The 25,527-nt window shown below is 49.3% G+C and overlaps 1 protein-coding gene across 5 annotated transcripts in view; it reads left to right on the top strand.

Moving 5' to 3' along the window:
• Positions 1-25,527, top strand: part of ARL15 (ARF like GTPase 15) — a 1,581,679-nt gene that overhangs the window by 748,992 nt on the left and 807,160 nt on the right. The gene's annotated exons all lie outside the window — the stretch shown is intronic.

Here is a 25,527-nt window from a genome sequence, read left to right as displayed (position 1 = left end):
GCTCCTCTGGCCCCGCAGACAAACCGTCTTTCCAAGATCCTGCCATGGTAAGATCATGACCCAATAATACTTATACTGGCTTTGCAACACAACTATGAAGATGTTGGTTTTCATAATGGAGGAAACGCTGTTCCAACATCATGTGAGAGATACAAAAGGCCTGAATGCCTCAGCCCTGTACAGGCCTAAAGGAGTCATGAGCAAGGAATGGCAACACTGATGGGAGATGCAGTAGTGGGATCTGACACACTAGTTCATGATCCGTGATAAAGGCCTTGAAGGTTTCACTTGAAAAAAGGATGTAGCCTGAAGGTTATCAAAATTGAAATTTGCAGCACTACCAGGATGCAAGTCTTGCACTCTACACTCCGATCGCAAACTAACCAGTGAGCATGACCGGAGTCAGAGCGTCCTTGTGCACCACAGCAGCCTTTGGCGACCCTGAAAAACCACAGTTCTCCACTGAGTTCCCGAAGTGCAGGAAAAAGAGTGCATAGGCAGAGTTGTGCAACATAACTGGAGAGCCTGCTCTTGAACTGAGACAGCCTCCCAAGGGTAGATGACCGAGAGAAGGAAACACTTCCCTTGGTGCCAGCCATGGTGGCGCATCAAATTTCTAAGGGCATGGAATAGTGACATACTAAGGCAAAAATCAGAAAACAACTTTTCAAATGTGTAATAAAGGCAATTAATAAGGGCACTCAATAGGGCAATCAAGAAACCCAACTATAACATGCCCAAGAAAAAGACTAATCTGGCTGCTGAATTGAATTGAATGGAATTGAATTTGGTATTTATAAAGCGCAAACTGTCACTCCGAAAGGAGCATCCTGGAGCTGGTTGGAAGGGGGGGGTGAAAGGAAGCCCATGAGATCCTAAATGAGTGAGAGACAAAATTCATCTGGGGTTCCAAATATCCAAGTTTTCAGTGCCTTCTAAATTGTATTTCTGTTTTTAGCAATCTCAGATGGATTGGCAAAAGGTTCCAGGCGTTGGTTCCGAGAGATAAGACTCCTCCGCTGTTCGGCGTCGAGGAGTAGGACCCCTCCGCCGTCGTCGGCCCGACGACGATCGGCGTCAAGGTACCAAGGCCATCCGTCGACGTCGGCAAGGCGTTGGACGTCAAGGGCAGGTTCTCTTCTGTCGTGGCAATCCCACCAGCGATCGACGTCGAGAATGAGGACACCTCTGCCGTCGTCAACTGGGCGACGATCGGCGTCGAGGTTGTAGTGTCCGTCGTCGTATCGACGGCGTTCGGCGTCGAGGGCGATAAAAACTCCTCCGCCGTCGTCTCGAAGACCTTTGACGTCGAGACTGGATCCAGCTCCGCCGTCGTCTAGAAGACATTCGGCGTCGAGTGAGAGACGTCCTCCGTCGTCGGCTTAACATCGCCATTCGACTTCGAGAGAGCACTCACCTGCATCTCATCGGCACCGATCGACGCCAAAGATGCATTCAATGTCAAGAGGACGGCAGGAGCCTAGATCGGCGTCCAAAATGCGTTTGACGTTGAGACAGGCCTCGGTGAGATCTGGGACTCAGTGGTCCTGGTGACGGAGTCGGCGTCACGACATTAGTCTCCTCACTCTTCCAGGAGGGCATATACAAAGTCGCTCACTCCGGAGCCTGCTTCCCGCTTCCGCAAGTCTCCTTCACGATCAAAGGAGGCACCTGCTGCGACTCAGTTAGCTCCAAGATGGTACCTACCTGCAGGTCACTGGAAGGACTCTGGAGCAGCAAGGCGGATGCAGGAATATGCCAGCTCTGTACACAGGTCTCCTTTGCAGAGACTAGTGGACGAAGCAGACAGAGCAAGCCCTCCTAGACACAGACAGGAGAGGTCTCCAGAGGGCGCCACAGGTCTCGCTTTCCGAGACGCGAGGACCGCACTGGGAGATCGAGAGAAGGGAGGTTTTCTGAAGATCGACGGCGTAGGAGAACACCATCTACGTCCTCGTATTCCTCCACCCGATCCTTCATGAGAGATTACTCTCCCACACTATCGGACAGCCCGACCACCAGGGTCTCTCCCATAGACGATATTACCTCCTACCATGAGGTTCTGCAAAGAGGTGCCCAAAAACGTAATATTGAGATGTCTGTCCCGCAAGTCACGACAACAGTGATTTTTGAGACTCTCCATAAGAAGACAGCATCTCGACCTCTACTGCCACTGGTTCCTGGGATCCTTGACCCAGTCATGGACACGTTTTTAACTCCAGCTACCATTAAGGCGGTTCCGGCTCGTCTCTGGAAAAAATACAAGCCGGCAACCTCAGATCCAATCTTCGTCAAGACAGACCCTCTTGCAGACTTTGTCATTGTGGCAGCAGCGAAAAAGACACATGCTGTTTCGGCCACTTCTTCTGTTCCACCAGACAAGGACAGCAGGTCCCAGGACTCGTGGGGTCGCAAGGTCTGCACTTCTGCTGCGGCTTCTCTTAAGGTCTGTGTTGCTTGGCAGGTATGACAGGGCTCTCTGGGACTCTTTGGAGCGTTTCCAAGCCATGCTCCCAAAGGAAGACCAGAAAGATTTTGCAGAGATAGTCACAGAGGGATCTCTGGTGGCTAACCAAGCAATAAGCACAGTGGCAGATGGCGCAGTTTTATCAGCGCACTCTTACGCGCATGGAATATGCGCCAGAAGATCGTCCTGGTTGCGGTTAACAGGACTTAAGCCAGACGCTCAACAAAGAATAATGAACCTCGCGTTCTCCGGCTCTTCTCTCTTTGGCTCCCACGCTGGCGAGGAGATGACTAGGATGAAGACAGAGTTGGACACGGTCAAGGCAGTTGGGCTGGAGAAGATAAAAGAATTTAAGCGCCTCAACAGAGGGTTCAAACCCCTCAGTGGTCCCAAAATAAGAACCAGGGGAAGACCCAGTTTCGAGGAGGAAAGTCCAACAGAGGTAGAGGTGGTCACCAACAGCAGTCCTCTACAACGACGAGAGGAGGGAAGTCCTGAGCAGTGGCTTCCTCCGCCTCCGTTGCCCACTCCAGTCGGAGGAAGTGCTTCTCAACATCTAGCAGAGTGGGCCAGCATCACAAAAGATCGCTGGGTGCTGAATATACTGAGCAATGGATATGCACTACGTTTCCGAGCGCTTCCGAAGGACATTCCACCCAAAAAGTCTCGTCCCTATCAGTTACAGCTGCTTCGAAAAGAGGTGAGAACACTTAACCAAAAGCAGGCGATAGAGGAGGTTCCACCTTCTCAAAGAGGAAAAGGAGTTTACTCCAGATACTTTCTTGTCCCCAAAAAAGATCAGGAGGGCAAGTTTCGACCGATTCTGGACCTTTGACTACTGAACAAAGTCATAGTAAAGGAAAATTTTCGCATGTTGGCCCTTCACCAAATATGTCCACATCTGCAAGTAGGGGATTGGATGTGTTCAGTGGACCTCCAAGATGCGTACTTCCACATCTCCATCACAAAACAACATCGAAAGTACCTGTGGTTTGTGGTCGGTCACAAACATTATCAATACAAGGTTCTGCCCTTTGGACTGAAGTCGGCTCCGCGAGTCTTCACCAAATGCATGGCAGTGGTGGCAGCCTTTCTTCACAGAAAAGGACTTTTCGTCTATCCATACTTGGACGACTGGCTGCTAAAAGGTCTGTCCCCACTGCAAGTGAGTCACGACTTCCAGTTCTGCCTGCAGCAGTTGCACGACCTCGGGCTGCATGTCAAGGTGGACAAGTTGGTGCAGCAGCCCACCCAGACCATCCACTATCTCGGCTCCGTTCTGGACACAAGCGTGGGAAGAGCGTATCCTTCGGAGGAGAGACTGTCTTCCATGAAGCACAGATGCAGGCTTCTGCTCCAGGTGCAGAATCCGACAGTCAGTGTAGGAGAGTAGGGTCTGCAATCCTATGATCACCCAGATTTTTTGCTTTTTGCTGCACTGGTTTACGACTTTCCCTGGCTGTGGGCCTGCTAATCAGACCCACAGCCTAGCTGTTCTCTCTATCCAAATTGTACTCAGGTACTGAATTGGCACTGGGCCCTCTCCAAGTCCCTGTACCCAGGGCTGAGGTGCACCCAGAAGTCTCCCAGGGGCTGAAGCATGTATTATGCCACCCCTGGATTGACTAACTAAAACTGACACAACTGGCTGCACGACAGCTGGGGCAAGGTGGTGTACTCACCCTTTGCTTTAGATATAGTATACCTATATCTAACCCTAAAATGGACACACAGATCTCCTATCAGTCACTCCTATGGCAGGCCTTAACAATCCTGAAGGCAGAGTGCTTGGAATCGTGTGAGATGGTGCTCTGGCATGAGCTGAGCCTGTCTGCGGCTTTCGGGATCCATCCCTTAGCCGTTTCCATGATATCGCATACCATATACTCTTAAGTGCATTATAATCCTCGCGGTTAAATGCCAACTCTGGTATCGCTTTATCAAAACATGTCGAGTAAGGTGTCAGACGAATTGGAATACTAACCCCTCGCCAATTCTGGCGACGGGGTTAGCATTCCACCCTTCTAGAGGGACACGACATGCCTGTAACCTATAACCCGGTTAAAAGTCAGACAGAGCCTTAGCATCCACAAAATGGATGCTGCCACCGAGACACAAGTCTGCCCTCCTGCTGCTGGGAGTCCTCCCAGAGCAGGAGATAAGGACAAAGGGTTTCCTGCCAGGGGCGGTGCCAGCACCGTCCCAGACAGGGTTTTGTGTATTGTAGGTAGGCAGGGCTTTAGAGGAAGGTGACTGCACGTGGCACCCCGGTGCTCACTGTGCATAGGCTGGCTGGAACCAGTTCCAGGGTCACTCCAGACCCTGTGCTGGGGAAAAGCCCGCCAAGGAAGTGGGTGTAACCACCCCCCTCCTAGTCCCACCCATAGGGCAGGACTTAGTCGCGTGCCAGCCCCTTTTTACAGGATAAAGGTAGAGACTGGCCCCCTTCCAAATCAGATCATCTTTGAATCCTGAAACTACTTTCTGCGAAAGGAACTCAAGACTTCTTCCTAAGATTTCTCCCTTGTGACTAAGGAGTAGTCACCCTGCATCCGCAGGCACCATCCAAGAACACTGCGGTCTGCTGTAAGTCCTTCCTCCGGAATCCGACTGCCCAGCTCGACGAGAACCGGCTTCCCTGGCACCTCTGACCTCTACCCACCTCTACAGCCCAGCTGAGAACCGTGGGTGCGACGAGACCTCAAGGGACCGGCCATCTGCAAGACTGCACGACTTCTTTCCAGCAAGCCCGCCGAGTAATCTACTGGTGAGTGCTTTGGGGTCCGAGAAGCCCCGACTCTGAGCAGCTCCAGCTCCGAAGTGCAGCCCCCCAGCATCTCCACGATCTGCGTGGGGCCCTTCTGCTTTCCGCTGCTCACCGCGTTGTTTGGCTACTAGCCCGTTGGCTTGTGGCCTTCCTGACGACGCCCGACGACATTTCTGCTGCTGGTCTGGTTGCTCCAGACTGGCCCTTGCTCCCTTCCCGAAGAGGAGCACCCTGGACCCTCCTGGTCCACACAAGACGCCATTTTGAGTCCACCGCGTGGGCTTGAATTAGCCAAGGCTTGTTGCCCACTCCTGGGTAACTTCGACGCCGACGACTTCAACCTTCGTGGGACAGCTCGCACCTCCATCCTGGTCGCCGACAACGCCTCCTGGTCCGAGAGACTGCAGAGCCCAGCAGTGCCCACTCACCTGACTGCGGTGACTTCGCCCGGTGCCATCCTGGTGCCCACTTAATCACTGGCTAGTGATTCAAGAACTTGGTCCCCTCTGCTTTCAGGTTTTCTTCTTCCTTGATCCAGGCTTGGATCCATCGAACTTTCCTTCACTGGTCGCCTGCCAGCAACTTCTTCCTTCCAGGCTCCTGGTCCGGCAACGAGATCCCCGACGTCTTTTCAGACCTATGCAGCTGCAGCCCCTGGGCTAGGTAACTTCGGCACTCCGGTGTCCCAGCATAGCCTCACTATCCAAGGGTCAGGATCCACTGTCGTTTTCTCCCTACCAGGTCGGGTTCGCCCGTGAACACTAACTTTGTGAATTCTAGCTTCCATAGACTTTGTCCCGCATCCCGCGTGAGAGTGCACACTCTGCACCCGAGTCCCCTAGGCCTCCTAGTAGTAATCTAACGATTCCCTAGTCCAGTCCTAGCGATTCCAAAGCCTATTAGAACTGTTACTTACCTGCTAGTAATTCGCATTCCACTTTTAGCGTATATGGTTTTTCGTGCCCCTCGGGCATTTGTGTAACGTGCTAACTTAAAAGTATTTTCGTAAGAGTTTTGTTGTGTGCTTAGCTCCCTGTCTCATAAAGAGCCAGGGTAGTCTTGTTATAAATAAATACACTGTTTATTTTCATAACAACTTGTGTGGTGTCCTTTCACTGGGTGTTCAAGGGGTAATGTGATGGTAAAACAGCTGGCTTAACACGCCCTCTAGAGTCTTAGCCTTAGACTGCTCGTATCCATGCTACTAGGATAGCTGGTCTATAAGGTTGACTTACAACCAATCATCAATAAGGGTTGTTTGGACTGATATATAGTGATCACTAGAATAGTGAACACTGCACATCAGGCCAACTTCTCACATTGGTGAGCAGCGGTTGGGATTTGAGCTTGCTGTTGTTTTACCACACATGCCCTAAGAATATCTTGTGAAAGATTACATAAGTACTAAAGGTACATATAACTTAGCTTAGAATACTCTGAGTTCTACTGAACCAGCTGTTGTAGCTCCTAGGGCCTAGCACACCCTAAACTACAACTCTAGCAAGGGATCAGTAGGCAAACATATAGTGTAGGTAAGTGCACCACTTACACCTCACTAGAAAAGCATGTCGACTCAGGGGGACTCTACTGAGACTCCCCTGGTCAGTGTTGACCCTCCACAGGTCACTTCAAGATATGCAGCTCTCAGTTTTCAGGAGATGAGACAAATCTGTGTCTCCAGGAAACTGAAGCAGGGGTCTAACCCCACCATTCCCTTTCTGATAGGTCTCTTAGAGACATATGATGCCAGAAAGCTCTCTCAGTTACATGAGAGCATGCCAGCCTTAGAGGGAACCTCTGGGGATCCAGACCTCCCCAACACTGATTCAGCAGTTGAGGAGGAGGATCAGGAGGTACTCTCTGGGGATGAGGTAGACAAGGGTCTTGAGGTAGTCAGAAGGCTAACTAGGACCAACTTAGACTTACTTGGGCTAGGATCTGGGGGCCCCCCAGTACTAACCCGAAGTGGGCCTAACCTTGGAGTTAGGAGAGATAGATCTCTTTCTAGGGACTCCAATAGATCTCTGCACTCTAATGCCTCTTCTCAGGGGAGAAGGAATCCTCCACAGAGGAGATTTACTTCCCCTCAGAGAAAGGAGCATGAGGCTAGGATGAGACAAGCTGAACTGAGGATTGAAAGGGAAGAAATTGCCCTGGCCAAAGAGAAGCTTGCCCTGGCAAGAGAGCAGCAGATGAGTGGGCTAGCTCCCACTGGTGGCAGCAATCTCCCAAGAGATAGAGAGAAGGGTTTAGATACTAAACACCTGACTAAAATAGTGCCCCCCTTTAAGCAAGGGGATGACATCCAGAAATGGATGGCTGCTCTGGAGAGGGCCTGCACTGTGCAGAACATTCCCCAGAGTCAGTGGGCAGCTATACTGTGGCTCTCCTTTGATGGTAAAGGTAGAGATAAGCTCCTCACTACAAGAGTGGAGGATGCTAACAATTACCAGGTCCTGAAGAATACACTGGTTGATGGGTTTGGTTTAACCACTGAGCAGTACAGGTTGCTGTTCAGAGACACCCAGAAAACTCAGTCTCAGGACTGGTCTGATTTTGTGGATTGTGCCACTAAGGCTTTGGAGGGCTGGTTGCTGGGTAGCAAGGTTACAGATTACACAGGATTGTATAATCTAATGATGAGAGAACAAATTTTGAACAATTGTCAGAACCAGTTGCTGCACCAGCACCTTGTTGATTCAGATCTGACCTCTCCCCAAGAATTGGGAAAGAAGGCAGACAAATGGGTCAGGACAAGGATCAAGCAGAACCAGAACCAGAACCAGGGTGGTCAGAAGAAAGCAGACCAGAAGGGTAATGTTAAGAATGAGCAAAATGACCAGAAGTCTTCACCAGGTCCCCAACAAACCAAAGAGGGTGGGGGTCAGGCTTCCCAGAAAAAGAAGACTCAAGAAGGCCAGTCAAAAAGGTGGTGCCAGTACTGCAAAAGTAAATCTCACTGGTTTAGTGAGTGCACCAAAAGAGGAGGAGGACAAACTCCTGCCACTACAGCTCCTAAAGCAACTGCACCCCCTAGTACAGTCAGTAGTGGTAGTGTCACTCCCAAGGCATTAGTTGGGTTAACCTTGGGTACTGAGGGGTCTGACAACTTAGTTGGCACACTCACTCAGGCTGTCCTTGTCTGTACAGGGGATATGGATATGTCCCCTGAAATAAGTCCCAATACTTTGGGCAAATACAGGCAGACACCTTTGATTAATGGCAAAATGGCTCAGGCCTATAGGGACACTTGTGCCAGTGTCACCATGGTGACACCTAACTTTGTGGACCCTGGACAGATCATGCCAGGTACTGATTTCCTGGTGACCAATGCCAGCAATGTCACTACTAGTCATAGTGTGGCAATTGTAGCTTTCTCCTGGGGTGGAGTGAAGGGACAAAAGAAAGTTGTAGTCAGTTCAGACCTCCCAGTTGATTGTTTGTTGGGCAATGATTTGGAGTCATCACAATGGTCAGAAGTGGAGCAGAGGACTCACATGGAGATGTTAGGCTTGCCAGCACATGTGCTTGCTGTGACTAGGTCACAGGCCAGAAGATGCCCCACTGAACAGGTGCTGGATCCTGAAACTATGGACCAGACACCTCCCAAGAAGAAGAGCAGTAAGGGTAAGGCTTTGCCTTCCCCCTTGCCCCAGGTTGAGGATCAAGTCTCTGAGGAGGCTGATCTAGAAGAGCTGAGGGAAACTGAGCCTAAAGAGCTTGAACTTGATCAAGTTGAGTTTCTGGGCTCAGGGGGACCCTCCAGAGCAGACCTGGGGAAGGAACAGTTGAGCTGCCCTTCCCTTGAACCCCTCAGACAGCAGGCTGCTGCTGAGGCTGCAGGGAATGCCACAGGTGCCCACAGGGTATACTGGGAAGATGGACTCCTGTACTCTGAGTCAAGAGACCCCAAGCCTGGTGCAACCAGGAGGCTGGTCATCCCCTTGTCTCTGAGAGGTTTCCTTCTCACCTTGGCCCATGAGATTCCCCTTGCAGGTCATTTAGGTCAGACAAAGACTTGGGACAGGCTTGTCTCACACTTTCACTGGCCCCATATGAATGAGAATACCAAGGAGTTTTGTCGCTCATGTGTCACTTGCCAAGCCAGTGGTAAGTCAGGTGGCACAACAAAGGCCCCCCTCATACCACTACCTGTGGTGGGGGTTCCCTTTGAAAGAGTGGGGATTGACATTGTTGGTCCAATGGAACCCCAGACAGCATCAGGACACAAGTTTATACTGGTGGTGGTGGACCATGCCACCAGGTATCCTGAGGCTATTCCCCTTAGGACCACTACAGCCCCTGTAGTGGCAAGAGCCCTAGTTGGAGTGTTCTCCAGAGTGGGTTTCCCTAAGGAGGTCGTTTCTGACAGAGGTACAAACTTCATGTCAGGATATCTGACTGCCATGTGGAAAGAGTGTGGTGTGAACTACAAGTTCACCACACCCTATCATCCACAATGCAATGGGCTTGTTGAGAGATTCAACAGGACCCTGAAAGGGATGATTCATGGACTACCTGAACCTCTTAGGAGAAGATGGGATGTCCTGATCCCCTGCCTCTTGTTTGCTTACAGAGAGGTCCCACAGAAGGGGGTTGGCTACAGCCCTTTTGAGCTTCTGTATGGGCATCCTGTAAGAGGACCCCTGTGTTTGGTGAAGGAAGGATGGGAGAGACCTCTCAAAAAGCCTGCAACCAACATAGTGGACTATGTACTTGGTCTCCGCTCCAGGATGGCTGAGTATATGGAGAAGGCATCTAAAAACCTTGAGGCCAGCCAGGAACTTCAAAAAGCTTGGCATGACCAAAAGGCTGTACTGACTGTGTACCAGCCAGGACAGAAGGTGTGGGTGCTGGAGCCAGTGGCCCCAGCAGCTCTGAAAGACAAATGGTCTGGGCCCCACACCATCATTGAGCAAAAGGGAGAGGTTACCTACTTGGTGGACCTTGGAACTCCCAGGAGCCCTCTCAGAGTGCTCCATGTTAACAGGCTCAAGGCATATGTTGACAGGAAGGACATGAGCTTGCTCATGGCCACAGATGAGGGACAGGAGGAAGAGAGTGACCCTCTCCCAGACCTGCTCACTCAGAATCCTGATGATGGGTCAGTTGATGGTGTTGTCTTTTGTGGCAGCCTCACTGAACATCAGCAACAGGATTGCAGGCAAGTTCTGCAATCCTTTCGACATATGTTCTCTCTGACACCCAGCCAAACTGATTGGTGTACCCATGATGTTGACACTGGAGACAGTCTGCCTGTCAAGAGTAAAATCTACAGGCAGCCTGATCATGTTAGAGACTGCATCAAAACTGAAGTGCAGAAAATGTTGGAACTGGGAGTCATTGAGCCCTCAGATAGCCCTTGGGCTAGCCCAGTAGTTCTAGTGCCAAAGCCTCACACCCAGGGTGGTAAGAGAGAGATGAGGTTTTGCGTAGACTACAGAGGCCTCAATGCAGTCACTAAGACTGATGCCCACCCAATACCAAGAGCAGATGAGCTTATAGATAGATTGGCTTCTGCCAACTTCTTAAGCACATTTGATTTGACAGCTGGGTATTGGCAAATCAGGTTAGCTGAGGAAGCCAAACCTAAGACAGCATTTTCTACCCCTGGAGGGCATTATCAATTTGTGGTAATGCCCTTTGGACTGAAAAATGCACCTGCCACCTTCCAAAGGTTGGTGAATCAAGTCCTCACTGGGCTGGATGACTTCTGTGCAGCTTATCTTGACGATATTGCTGTCTTTAGCTCCACCTGGGAGGATCACCTGGTCCACCTGAGGAAAGTGTTAGAGGCCCTGCAAAAGGCAGGCCTCACTATCAAGGCCACCAAGTGCCAGATAGGGCAGTCACAGGTTGTATACCTGGGCCACCTTGTAGGTGGAGGCCAGGTTCAGCCACTGGAGAGTAAGATACAGGCCATCAAGGACTGGACTCCTCCAATCACCCAGACTCAGGTTCGAGCTTTCTTGGGCCTGACTGGGTACTATAGGAAGTTTGTCAGAAATTATGGGTCCATAGTGACCCCCCTTAATGACCTGACAAGCAAAAAGATGCCAAAGAAAGTTCAGTGGACAGCAAGCTGTCAGAAAGCATTCAATGACCTAAAGCAGGCCATGTGCACAGCACCTATCCTCAAGAGTCCAGATTACTCCAAGCCATTCATTGTCCAAACAGATGCTTCTGAGTTGGGTGTGGGAGCTGTTCTGTCTCAACTGAATTTTGATGGTAATGATCAGCCTATTGCTTTCATTAGTAGAAGGTTGACACCCAGAGAGAAAAATTGGTCAGCTATTGAGAGGGAGGCCTTTGCTGTGGTCTGGGCCCTGAAGAAGCTGAGGGCCTACTTGTTTGGCACTCACTTCACCATTCAGACAGACCATAAGCCCCTCTTGTGGCTAAATCAGATGAAGGGTGAAAACCCCAAACTGCTTAGGTGGTCCATTTCCCTACAGGGGATGGATTTTACAGTGGAGCATAGACCTGGGACTGATCACAGCAATGCTGATGGGCTCTCCAGGTATTTCCACTTAGAGCAAGAAGACTCACCTGGTCAAGGTTAGCTTATTGTCCCAAAGTTTGGGGGGGGGTCATGTAGGAGAGTAGGGTCTGCAATCCTATGATCACCCAGATTTTTTGCTTTTTGCTGCACTGGTTTACGACTTTCCCTGGCTGTGGGCCTGCTAATCAGACCCACAGCCTAGCTGTTCTCTCTATCCAAATTGTACTCAGGTACTGAATTGGCACTGGGCCCTCTCCAAGTCCCTGTACCCAGGGCTGAGGTGCACCCAGAAGTCTCCCAGGGGCTGAAGCATGTATTATGCCACCCCTGGATTGACTAACTAAAACTGACACAACTGGCTGCACGACAGCTGGGGCAAGGTGGTGTACTCACCCTTTGCTTTAGATATAGTATACCTATATCTAACCCTAAAATGGACACACAGATCTCCTATCAGTCACTCCTATGGCAGGCCTTAACAATCCTGAAGGCAGAGTGCTTGGAATCGTGTGAGATGGTGCTCTGGCATGAGCTGAGCCTGTCTGCGGCTTTCGGGATCCATCCCTTAGCCGTTTCCATGATATCGCATACCATATACTCTTAAGTGCATTATAATCCTCGCGGTTAAATGCCAACTCTGGTATCGCTTTATCAAAACATGTCGAGTAAGGTGTCAGACGAATTGGAATACTAACCCCTCGCCAATTCTGGCGACGGGGTTAGCATTCCACCCTTCTAGAGGGACACGACATGCCTGTAACCTATAACCCGGTTAAAAGTCAGACAGAGCCTTAGCATCCACAAAATGGATGCTGCCACCGAGACACAAGTCTGCCCTCCTGCTGCTGGGAGTCCTCCCAGAGCAGGAGATAAGGACAAAGGGTTTCCTGCCAGGGGCGGTGCCAGCACCGTCCCAGACAGGGTTTTGTGTATTGTAGGTAGGCAGGGCTTTAGAGGAAGGTGACTGCACGTGGCACCCCGGTGCTCACTGTGCATAGGCTGGCTGGAACCAGTTCCAGGGTCACTCCAGACCCTGTGCTGGGGAAAAGCCCGCCAAGGAAGTGGGTGTAACCACCCCCCTCCTAGTCCCACCCATAGGGCAGGACTTAGTCGCGTGCCAGCCCCTTTTTACAGGATAAAGGTAGAGACTGGCCCCCTTCCAAATCAGATCATCTTTGAATCCTGAAACTACTTTCTGCGAAAGGAACTCAAGACTTCTTCCTAAGATTTCTCCCTTGTGACTAAGGAGTAGTCACCCTGCATCCGCAGGCACCATCCAAGAACACTGCGGTCTGCTGTAAGTCCTTCCTCCGGAATCCGACTGCCCAGCTCGACGAGAACCGGCTTCCCTGGCACCTCTGACCTCTACCCACCTCTACAGCCCAGCTGAGAACCGTGGGTGCGACGAGACCTCAAGGGACCGGCCATCTGCAAGACTGCACGACTTCTTTCCAGCAAGCCCGCCGAGTAATCTACTGGTGAGTGCTTTGGGGTCCGAGAAGCCCCGACTCTGAGCAGCTCCAGCTCCGAAGTGCAGCCCCCCAGCATCTCCACGATCTGCGTGGGGCCCTTCTGCTTTCCGCTGCTCACCGCGTTGTTTGGCTACTAGCCCGTTGGCTTGTGGCCTTCCTGACGACGCCCGACGACATTTCTGCTGCTGGTCTGGTTGCTCCAGACTGGCCCTTGCTCCCTTCCCGAAGAGGAGCACCCTGGACCCTCCTGGTCCACACAAGACGCCATTTTGAGTCCACCGCGTGGGCTTGAATTAGCCAAGGCTTGTTGCCCACTCCTGGGTAACTTCGACGCCGACGACTTCAACCTTCGTGGGACAGCTCGCACCTCCATCCTGGTCGCCGACAACGCCTCCTGGTCCGAGAGACTGCAGAGCCCAGCAGTGCCCACTCACCTGACTGCGGTGACTTCGCCCGGTGCCATCCTGGTGCCCACTTAATCACTGGCTAGTGATTCAAGAACTTGGTCCCCTCTGCTTTCAGGTTTTCTTCTTCCTTGATCCAGGCTTGGATCCATCGAACTTTCCTTCACTGGTCGCCTGCCAGCAACTTCTTCCTTCCAGGCTCCTGGTCCGGCAACGAGATCCCCGACGTCTTTTCAGACCTATGCAGCTGCAGCCCCTGGGCTAGGTAACTTCGGCACTCCGGTGTCCCAGCATAGCCTCACTATCCAAGGGTCAGGATCCACTGTCGTTTTCTCCCTACCAGGTCGGGTTCGCCCGTGAACACTAACTTTGTGAATTCTAGCTTCCATAGACTTTGTCCCGCATCCCGCGTGAGAGTGCACACTCTGCACCCGAGTCCCCTAGGCCTCCTAGTAGTAATCTAACGATTCCCTAGTCCAGTCCTAGCGATTCCAAAGCCTATTAGAACTGTTACTTACCTGCTAGTAATTCGCATTCCACTTTTAGCGTATATGGTTTTTCGTGCCCCTCGGGCATTTGTGTAACGTGCTAACTTAAAAGTATTTTCGTAAGAGTTTTGTTGTGTGCTTAGCTCCCTGTCTCATAAAGAGCCAGGGTAGTCTTGTTATAAATAAATACACTGTTTATTTTCATAACAACTTGTGTGGTGTCCTTTCACTGGGTGTTCAAGGGGTAATGTGATGGTAAAACAGCTGGCTTAACACGCCCTCTAGAGTCTTAGCCTTAGACTGCTCGTATCCATGCTACTAGGATAGCTGGTCTATAAGGTTGACTTACAACCAATCATCAATAAGGGTTGTTTGGACTGATATATAGTGATCACTAGAATAGTGAACACTGCACATCAGGCCAACTTCTCACAGTCAGGCAGGTGGAATCCCTGCTAGGATCCATGGCGTCCTGCATCTTTCTAATTCCCAACGCCAGGCTGAGGATGCGTCCTCTGCAGCAGACTCTGTAGGACGAGTGGGATCAGTTGAAATGTCGCTGGAAGGATCAGATCTGTCTCTCTCAGGCGGCCAGATCCTCCCTCTCATGGTGGACCCAACAGCGGAATCTGATGGTGGGAGTCCCTTTTCACCAACCACTACCAGTGCAATCGGTGGTGACAGACGCATCTCTGCAAGGCTGGGGCACGCACATGGGATGCCTTCAGATTCAAGGACGGTGGTCGGCAAAAGAACAGACCTACCACATCAACATGCTGGAACTCCGGGCAGTCCATCTAGCTCTGAAAGCTTTCCTGCCGGCAATCGAGTCCGATTCAGTCCTGGTCCAGACAGACAACACGACGACCATGTTCTACCTGAACAAGCAAGGTGGAACTCGGTCACGTCCGCTCTCCCTGGAGTCTCAGGCCATCTGGCACTGGCTGCTCGCCCGGAACCTCTCGGTGGTGGCAGTGCATCTTCCAGGAGAGCTAAACGTCAAGGCAGACGCCCTCAGCAGGCACTTCGAAGATCAGCCAAACTGGGTGCTGCATGACGAGGTGGTGGCAGACCTTTTCCATCGTTGGGGTCGTCCGGAAATAGATCTGTTCGCGGACGACGAAAACACAAAATGCCACGCCTTCGCGTCCAGGTTTCACCGTCCAGGGACAAGAGGGAATGCTCTTTTGATGGACTGGTCAGGGACATTTGCCTACGCCTTTCCTCCTGCCCCGATCCCGAAGGTGGTGTCCAAGCTATTCAGATCCAACATGACCATGATTCTGATAGCTCCACACTGGCCATGGCAGTGGTGGTACCCAGACCTTCTACATCTGTCGGTGCTTCCACACAGGAGACTACCTTGCAGGCTGGACCTGCTGTCCAAGATGGGAGGGAGGATTCTTCATCCCAACCTTCCCTCACTGAACTTGACAGCATGGCTCCTGAAGTCCTACAATACGGACATTTAAATCTGCCTCCTGATTGTATGCATATTTTAAAGGAAGCGAAAAGACCATCCACGAGAACGTCATATGCGTTTAAATGGAAGAGGTTTTTTCTTTGGTGTAGAGAGCATCACTTTGATCCCACGAAGGGACAGGAGGATGTTATTCTCCCTTACCTTCTGTGCCTAGCAAGATCTGGTCTCAAGTATGCTTCAATCAGAGTGCATTTATCTGCCATTACAGCTTATAGGAAGTCACCTAGTCAGCCTTCCTTTTTCCAAATGCAGGTGGTCAAGGACTTCTTACAGGGGTTAAAGAAAGTGTATCCCCCTGTTAGAAACCCTTCTCCTCCATGGGAGTTGAACCTGGTGTTGTCTAAGATGATGGGCCCTCCCTTTGAGCCAATCCACAGAGCTTCCTTGCAGCACTTATCTTGGAAGGCCGCTTTTCTAGTGGCGATTACATCAGCGCGTAGAGTAAGCGAGATAAAAGCGTTATGTGCCAATGAGCCTTACACTGTTTTCCACCATAACAGAGTAGTCTTGAGGGCACATCCTTCTTTTCTCCCTAAGGTGGTGTCTGATTTTCACATCAATCAGTCCATTTCCCTGCCATCTTTCTTCCCTGATCCGGCGACCCCAGCTGAGCGGTCGCTTTATTCCTTAGATCTTAAAAGAGTACTTAAGTTCTACTTACAAAGTACAAAAGAGATAAGGAAGACAGGTCAATTGTTTGTTAATTATGGTGCCATGAGAACTGGCTTCCCAGCTGCTAAGAGATCCATTTCAAGATGGATTGTTTCATGCATTACCTTAGCTTATCAGCTGGCGAAAAGGCCCTTACCTTTACCTCCCAAGGCTCATTCCACCAGTGGGAAAGCGGCCACTGTAGCATTCTTGCATGACGTCCATATGTCCGAAATTTGCAAGGCCGCAACCTGGAAATCAGTTTCTTACGTTTACGAGGCACTACTGCCTAGAGTCTTATTCCAGGGCTGATGCTCAAGTAGGCCAGGCCTCCTTGAGGAATCTGTTCGGATACTGGTTTTTTACTCTATCCTGGCTTGGTGTTTTTAACTAAGCTTACTGATTATATTTACTGTGTTTTCCTTTGCCCGCAGGGCGATGAGGTTAGGCTCGCTATTCTATTCTAATGCTTATGACTATTGATGAGGATCCCCTGGAAGAGAAGGATTAGTTACTTACCTGTAATCCTAGTTCTCTTCCAGGGGTATCTCATCAAAGTCATAAGCATCCCTCCCGCCTCCCCGGGCAAAGGACTATGTTAAGTTGGAGATATTGTTAACCTCTTAGTTTTCATGGTTTTTCAGTCTCCGCAAAGAACAACTGACCTAACTGTCACTCCTGAGGCATGATGGGAAGCTCGGGTCAGGAGTGCCTTAAAGGCACGGTGTCAGTTTATTACATGCAGCTACAGGTTAGCTTTTCAGTCTTTTTAGACTGTGTGTTTGCAATGCAGCCTGGGAGCTTCCTATGCTTTCAGTGTTTTATAAGAATTTCTACTGTTTTCTGAGCATTAAAACAGTTCCATAACAAACTTTATTGTTGTTTCTCATGTTTCTAACGCATGTTATTCATGTATGGTGGAAATTCTTTACAGCATGATTCAGCTCTAGTGTTTATTAGGCTGCAATTGCTTATTTATATATATATATATATATATATATATATATATATGTATATATATATGGTTGTATATATGTGGGGCACATATAATATAGTGTTTCCGGGGTCCTGCGCATGGGCGGGAATATTCTAATGCTTATGACTTTGATGAGCATACCCCTGGAAGAGAACTAGGATTACAGGTAAGTAACTAATCCGTGCTAGTTGTGATGTATGGGGTGAACCACGCTGAGAGGTACTTTGGTCCCAGCTGAAGTGAGGCTGTAAAGGTGATTAAGAGAATTTTAAAAAGTATTCTCTTATACAGTGGGAGCCAATGAATGGTTTTTAAGGCTACAGATGCAGAGGACCTACGTGGTAGTTTTAATACAAACCGGGCCACAGCGTGTTGGACCACTTGGAGTCTTTTTAGTGTTTGTTTATTGGCTCCTGCCAGGAGGTTATTGCAGTAGTCCAGGCACCAGAGGATCAGACACTGCCACTGATTTCCTTGCGATTAGTGGAATTAGATCAAAGAATTTTTTCACGGACTTGATGAGGTTAAAGCAGGTCCCTGCTACGGTCATTATGTGTGATTGGAAGGTGAGGGCGGTATTGAACTGCACTCCTAGGTTTTTGGCTAACTTCACCATATTAGGCGGAGGTGTTGTACCCTCAGGCCACCACTCACAAAGTTGAAAAGAGACATTTTTTCTTATTGGTAGGATCTCGGTTTTGTCAGTGTTGCACCTGAGGTGGTTGTCCTTCATTCACTGGATAACCTCAATTAGGCATTGTTTGAAGTTAAATTCCGCGTCCGTGGAGTCGTTGCCCAAAGATAAAATCATTTGAGTGTCCTCTGCGTAGGACGTAACTTCGATCTCAAATGAGATTATCAGGGAGATGAGTGGGGTCATGTATATTTTGAACAGCAGCGGGCTTAGCGATGAGCCCTGAGGCACTCCTGTTGTGATAGTGCGTTCAAAGAAGAGGAATGTTCCAAGGGACACAGCTTGTCTGCGATTCGTGAGAAAGGATTTTATCCATTCCAGTGCGGTGTTTGAAATTCCGCTGGATTTGAGCCTTGTCAGGAGAATACTGTGTGAGATGGTATCAAATGCGGCTGACAGGTGAGCAGGATCAAAACCGCCGTCCTGCCTTTGTCAGCTATAATTTTTAAAGTGTCCGCTATGTCCAGGAGTGCAGATTCTGTGGAGTGCTTGGAGCGAAAGCCAGATTGCTGAGGATGGTGGATATTGGCGGCCTCAATGAATTTGGTTAGTTCTTTGCGAACTAGTTTTTCTGTTATTTTGACCAGTAGTGGAAGCAGTGATAAAGGGCGGAGGTTGGAGAAAACGGATGAGTCAATGTTTTGCTTCTTTTTCAAGCAGCATAGAAAAGAGGAAGTGCTGTTCCTTGTGCATGTTATTATATGTCGACAGATCATCATGATTGTTGGATTGGAGTTGGTCTGCTTGGATTCATGGGAAATGTAGTTGTTGTTATGTTATGTGTTTATATTGTTCTCAGTAAAGGCTGTAAGCATAATCTGAGCCTCTGCTCCGGACATAGAATACAGGTTTGGTCTTATTTTTAGATACAGTTGTGTTTAAGGGACTTATAGCTAATGTGTTACCATTATAATGTGTTACCATTATAGCCAGGGTCTACTGATGCTGTGGACATAACATGTCTCTTGTAGCAGCCTACTTATCTGACTATTTATCTGACTTTTCAGGAAGTTGGGCCGCCCACTCGCCAGGATTTTTAGGTTGGTCCCAAATTTAGATAAGCAATTGTCTCCTATCCAAAGTTCCTTTAGTAGGTACTTTGCAAATCCTCCATTGTGCTTGCTAGTGCTAACCCACCATTACATACATTCCATGACTTCCAAACGGAAGAGAGATGCACTGCGGCCCCATCCAAATTGTGGCAAGAGTGGCTCTTGAAAAGCTTGTTGATTTGCAATTATCATATGCAGCTCTTTTTTTTTAACTAAGTATTATATAGCGCAAACTTGACCAGAAGGTACCGGGTATCAGAGCGCTTTACACAGCACCAGTTGCATTACATGAGGACACATTCAGTCAGTCAGTCAAATAACTTTATTAAATTCAAATGAATCATAAAAGTTTACAGAAAATCATACATTCATTTAAAATAAATTTGTAGAGCGCACTACTCACCCGTAGGGTCTCAAGGCGCTAGGTGGGGGGGGGGGGGTGCCGTTACTGCTCGAACAGCCAGGTCTTGAGCTTCTTCCTGAAGGAGAGGTGGTCTTGGGTCAGGCGCAGGTCGGTCGGGAGTGAGTTCCAGGTCTTGGCGGCCAGGTAGGAGAAGGACCTTCCTCCTGTTGTCGCTCTTCGGATGCGGGGGACGGCGGCGAGGGCGTGGCTGGTTGATCTGAGGAGGCGCTTGGGAGTGTAGAAGTTGATCCGGTTGTTGAGGTAGCTCGGGCCTTGGTCGTGTAGGGCTTTGTGCGCGTGGGTGAGGAGACGGAAGGTGATTCTCTTGTTGACCGGGAGCCAATGCAGATCTCTCAGGTGTCCGGAGATGTGGCTGCGTCGGGGGATGTCGAGGATGAGTCTGGCCGAGGCGTTCTGGATCCGCTGGAGTCTCTTCTGGAGCTTGGCGGTGGTTCCGGCGTAGAGGGCGTTGCCGTAGTCCAGTCGGCTGGTGACGAGGGCCTGGGTGACCGTCTTCCTCGTCTCGGTGGGGATCCACCGGAAGATCTTACGTAGCATGCGCAGGATGTTGAAGCATGACGAGGAGACGGCGTTGACTTGTCTGGTCATGGAGAGGGAGGAGTCCAGGATGAAGCCCAGGTTGCGTGCGTGGTCCGTCGGTTTGGGTGCGGTGCCCAGGGCGGGGGGCCACCAGGAGTCGTCCCAGGCGGAGGGCGAGGAGCCCAGGATGAGGACCTCCGTCTTGTCTGAGTTCAGTTTCAGGCGGCTGGTCGTCATCCATTCGGCTACATCTCTCATCCCTTCGTGCAGGTTGGCTCTGGCGGTGGCGGGGTCGTTGGTCAGGGAGAGGATCAGCTGGGTGTCGTCGGCGTAGGAGATTATGTTGAGGTTGTGTTGGCGTGCGATGGCCGCAAGGGGGCTCATGTAGACGTTGAAGAGGGTGGGGCTCAGTGAGGATCCTTGAGGGACGCCGCAGATGACTTTGGTGGCCTCTGACTTGTACGGTGGTAGGCGGACTCTCTGTGTTCTTCCGTCGAGGAAGGAGGTGATCCATTCCAGTGCCTTATCCTGGATTCCGATGTTGCCGAGGCGCTGTACTAGGGTGCGGTGGCAGACAGTGTCGAAAGCCGCGGAGAGGTCCAGGAGGATGAGGGCCGCTGTTTCTCCGTTGTCCATCAGGGTTCGAATGTCATCGGTGGCAGCGATGAGGGCGGTCTCGGTGCTGTGGTTCGCTCGGAAGCCAGACTGTGAGGGGTCGAGGGATCCATTCGTCTCGAGGAAGACTGCCAGCTGTTTGTTGACGGTCTTCTCGATGACTTTGGCCGGGAACGGGAGGAGCGAGATGGGACGGTAGTTCTTGAGGTCGGTGGGGTCTGCTGTGGGTTTCTTGAGAAGAGCGCTGAGTTCGGCGTGCTTCCAGCTCTCAGGGAAGGTGGCGGTGTCGAAGGAGGTGTTGATGATGTCCCGCAGGTGGGGTGCGATGACAGCGTCGGCCTTGTTGAAGACGTGGTGAGGGCAGGGGTCAGTCGGAGATCCGGAGTGGATGGAGTTCATTGTGCGGATGGTGTCTTCGGTGCTGATCGGAGTCCAGGTGCGGAGGGTGGTGGAGGGTGGCGTTGTTGCGGTTGTGGCTTGCGTTGGTTGGTTGCTGAAGCTGTTGTGTATGTCCGCGATCTTGTTGTGGAAGTAGGATGTGAGGGAGTTGCAGAGGTCTTGCGACGGGGTGATGTCATTGTTTCTGGCGTTGGGGTTGGAGAGCTCTTTCACGATGTTGAAGAGTTCCTTGCAGTTGTGTGCGTTGTTGTCCAGCCGGTCCTTGTATGTGTTTTTCTTGGTGGCGCGGATCAGTTGGTGGTGTTTCCGGGTGGCGAGCTTGAGGGTGGTCATGTTGTCCGTAGTTGGTTCCCTTCTCCAGACTTTCTCGAGGGCTCGACAGTTCTTCTTGGAGCTCTTGAGTTCGTCGGTGAACCATGGTGTTTTTCTGCTGCAAGGTCTGCTGGGTGGGGTTCTCAGAGGGGCGAGTTCGTCCGCGCAGTTGTTGATCCACTTCGTGAGTTTGTCGGCGGCCTGGCTGGGGTTCGCTGAGCTGGCGGGAGGGTGCTGGCTCAGGGAAGCGGTGAGCTGGTCGGCTGTGATCTTGTTCCAGCTTCTTCGGGCAACCTGTTGCTGGTGGTGGTGGATCGTCGTTCTTTTGAAGGTGAAGTGGACGCAGCTGTGGTCCGTCCAGTGGAGTCCTGTTGCGTGGCTGAAGGTGACGTCTTTGCTGGATGAGAAGACGGCGTCGAGTGTGTGTCCGGCGAGGTGGGTGGCGGTGGTCACCAGTTGCTTGAGTCCGAGTTCAAAAACAATGCACAAAATAAAAACCAGGTTAGGTAAATTCAATAAAAGTAATTTACAATTTGTAACGTTTCCTAATTAGAAAAACAATTTTGATAAAACTAAGCACAGAGCTGCAGATATTAACAGTTGATAGCGACCTCAAATAGTTAAACCCCTCTTTGTAAGAACAGGGACGAATGTCCCTTAAAATAGGCCTAATAAAAAGGGCTCTTGGGTCTTTGTAGAGTGTACAAAAAAGCATAAGGTGCATTGTGCTCTGTTGGGCTACATTGTTCCATGGACAGGGGGGGTGTCTCTTCCACCAACCACCCTGTTTCGAATAAGCCACAAGAAAGTGCAGTGTGCTTAAATGAAATCTAGTCATTAGAAAACGTAAACGGACCTGGGTGGTAAAAGACCAATACAATTGTTGCTGATTTAAAAGTGCACGATCCACTGTGTCACTGACCTGGTTAGACAAGCTTAAAACATTATGATATGCGTTTTTAATGCCCATTTTCATATTGGGTTGAATAGACTCTGGGTTATCATAAATATCTTCAAGACCTATCTTATAAAAAGTTTCTTTAACATAAAGTAACCAGGGGACCGCCATTGCAAAGTCAAGGTTCATACAGTCTCCTAGGATATCTCTTGACGATAATAGGTCCTCTGAGGTCCAAATGTTTCCCCATAGAAGCAAGGGGGCAATATGAATTCGGCCAGTCACGTAGTCAATACCCACCTCAGAATGAGAAAATTGAGTGGGGGAAGTACTGGGGATAAGTAAAAGTCTTTTTTTTTTTTAAATGTGTTCTCTAATATTTGAATCTGTGCACTTTTATGATATTCCCATAATTCTGCCACATAGGTGGCCACTGACGGACATATGGTTTTATACAATGTTTTCAATTCAGCTATCGGCTTAAGACCAAGTTTGTTGGCAATTCGAAAAAGCCCCTCTATGATTCTACTAGTTTGTTGTAGCCTTGTAGTAATCAAGTGGTCCCAACTTAGTTTATTATTAACAAGGTTCCCCAAGTAAGTAAACTTTGGCACTTTGTCAATATCAATATCATTCATTATATATTTATGTGTTTTAGTTTTGTTTGGACCTCAGACCATAATAAAAGATTTACTAAAATTAACCTTACGGTCGAGTCCTGTCATAAGCTCAGTGAATGCATTCAAACATTTTTGTAGGTTATTGGCTGTTAAGGTCATCAGGTCTGTATCGTCCGTATAGGACAATAAAGGTACTATTCTTGGAAAATCCAAATGTTGTTGTAGTAAAAAATGTTCTAAGCCATTAGTATATATTTAAAAATAAGAAGGGAACCAATATACAGCCCTGACGCACTCCCTCGGTTGAGGCAATTGGGTTAGTCTTTTCTCCCCCTGGACCATACCGAACAGCTACAGTAGTAGATGCGTGTAATCTGCGCAACAGGGTGAGAAGCGGTTCCTCAAATCCCATATTGTCCATAAGTAACCACAGCTTTCCCCGACAAACCGTGTCGAAGGCACTGGACAAGTCCATGAAGGCAAGATGGATTGAAACACCCCTGGCCTTCATGTACTTGCTCATAATCCGACAAGTTGAGGCACTGCTCAGTCGTTCCCCTTCCCTTCCTGAAGCCAAATTGAGTGTTCACTATAAAGCCAGAAGTATTGGCCCATGACTCCAGGCGTGCAAGAATTACCCTCCCAGCAACTTGCATGAAGCCTCGATTAAAGAAATCAGCCTGTAGCATGTAGGGTAATTTTTATTTCCCTTTTTAAAAATCTGTGCCACCACTGCTCTTTTCCATGATGATGGAATATGGCCCGCAATTGCTGCTTTGAAAACCTTAAGTAACAATAGGGCCCATATTTGTGGGTTGCTTTTAAATAAATCCAGGGGCACACCGTCTGGCCCTGGAGCTTTTAGGGGAATACCCCTTCTCAGGGCTTCCTCCACTTCGCTTAAAGAAAGTGATGCACTAAGCTGTTGTGCAGTTTGTATGTTGATACTTATTTCATCCTCGCACTCACTTGGTGAAACGCTCTTTGGGTTAAATATATTGGAGACTGGGTCTCCCAAGCCACCCCCGTTATATTAGTATCCATGCTCCTTTTTTCATTAGTAAAAAGGGGGTGATTTAGCACCTCCCAAAAGCTCCTAAAATCCTTCAGGGCACTTGCTCTTTCAAGATCATCCCATGCCTGCCTAATCAATTCATCCTTTCTCTGCTCAATTACCTTTTTATAGGTCTGCCTGGCTACTTTTATCATATCCCTATCTCGGGGGACACTATGTAAAGCCTTTTTCAATTTATTTTGCGCCGCAGAACACTTGGCATTGAACCATCTTATTTCGGAGAGACTGCCCTTTCTCACCGGTCTGAGCAAATTCTTAGCCACGTCATTACAAATCATTTCAAAACTTTGTATTATTGCATCTGGCTATGAAGTATCGGTTAAGCAGGTCATTACTTGAGTTAGATTTGTTTTAATAATAGTCTCCTCAAAATCCTTATATTTGATTGCGTTCCATTTTAGCCTTATCCCTTGGTTGCGATTATATGTTATTAGGTAATCAGAGGCCTTGCCCTTTCGTGCCTCAATGTGTAGGGAAACATTAAGGGGGTTATGATCACTGGCAGGGTTGGGTTTGACTGCAAAGTTATCAACAAGGTGTGAGTACCTACTAGAAATCAGGATAAAATCAATAGTGCTTACACGACCCCCCTCCCCCCACCCCCCCTACCTCCCTCTCCCTCTGAAATGTCAGATATTGCACCACTGGAGTGCTAACCAAAGTGTCAATTATACGTAGGTCATTCACAACAATAATGGACTTTAAGGCGTTGCCCTGTATGGTATGTCTAAAGTGGGTCATAGGTTGATCATCACTATCTACTAACCCACCAGCGTTGCTCCTGCTATGCTGACATAAGGTGCAGTTGACATTTCCTACCCAAATAATACACAAAGGGGAGACCTTCACTGCTACCTTAACAATCTCCATGTCAAGCGAATTGATAACCACAACATTCTGTGTATCAAAGATATTGTAGTACCAATTGACTAATAATATAGGTACATTGTTCAAACTAAAACACAGGATCAGCTGATATCATGGGGATTCAATTACTTTTTCTATTCTTAGCGACTCATATTGTACCGAAATTAGGGTTGCGAGGCCTCCCTTTGCACTCCCTGCCAATGATGGTTCAGCTTGGACAGTTAATGCGTTGAATCCCTGCTCCACATTTCTTGTGTGCAAATAATGTCAAAAGATTTGGCATACTGGACCCATGTCTCGTCTAATAACTTTCGAGAAATGCCTGCAACATTCCAAGATATTAGACGCAGGCTGAGGCTATTAGGTTGGCAATTTTGCATATGTAAAGTGTTGCCATACCCACTATTAGATGGTCGTTCAGCTTGAGTGGCTTTCAAATCCATCCCAATAGTCTCAGCTGTTCCCAGGCCTCTATTATGGTACAGCTGTGGGGGCAATAGCTGTGTTTAGCGTCTATAGGGGGTGTATTCTCTTTATCACTCCTACGTGTATTGGGAATAATCTCAGATACATGGGTATTGTCCTCTGATGCACTCGTTTTTAGCTTTAGTCAGCAAGACCGCTTAGTGGCTCAAAGCGATTTTCGTGATACCAGGGTGGAAACTGTGGATACTGTTTTGTCCTTAATGAGCTCTCTTCTTCCACTAAGTATGGTCGTAATCTAGGTGGTCGATTAAAAAAAACCAATGGTAATATAGAGATCCTTAACTCTTTTATAGATTGGTCAGCCATCCTATCTAATATGGATCTTACCAGGCCTGGTGGCCTGAATGTCAATGCAA

This window comes from Lissotriton helveticus, chromosome 2_1, assembly GCF_964261635.1.
Source record: "Lissotriton helveticus chromosome 2_1, aLisHel1.1, whole genome shotgun sequence".
NCBI lineage: Eukaryota > Metazoa > Chordata > Amphibia > Caudata > Salamandridae > Lissotriton > Lissotriton helveticus.
Note: the sequence above shows the minus strand (reverse complement) of the source record. Positions and strands in the feature narration are given on the sequence as shown.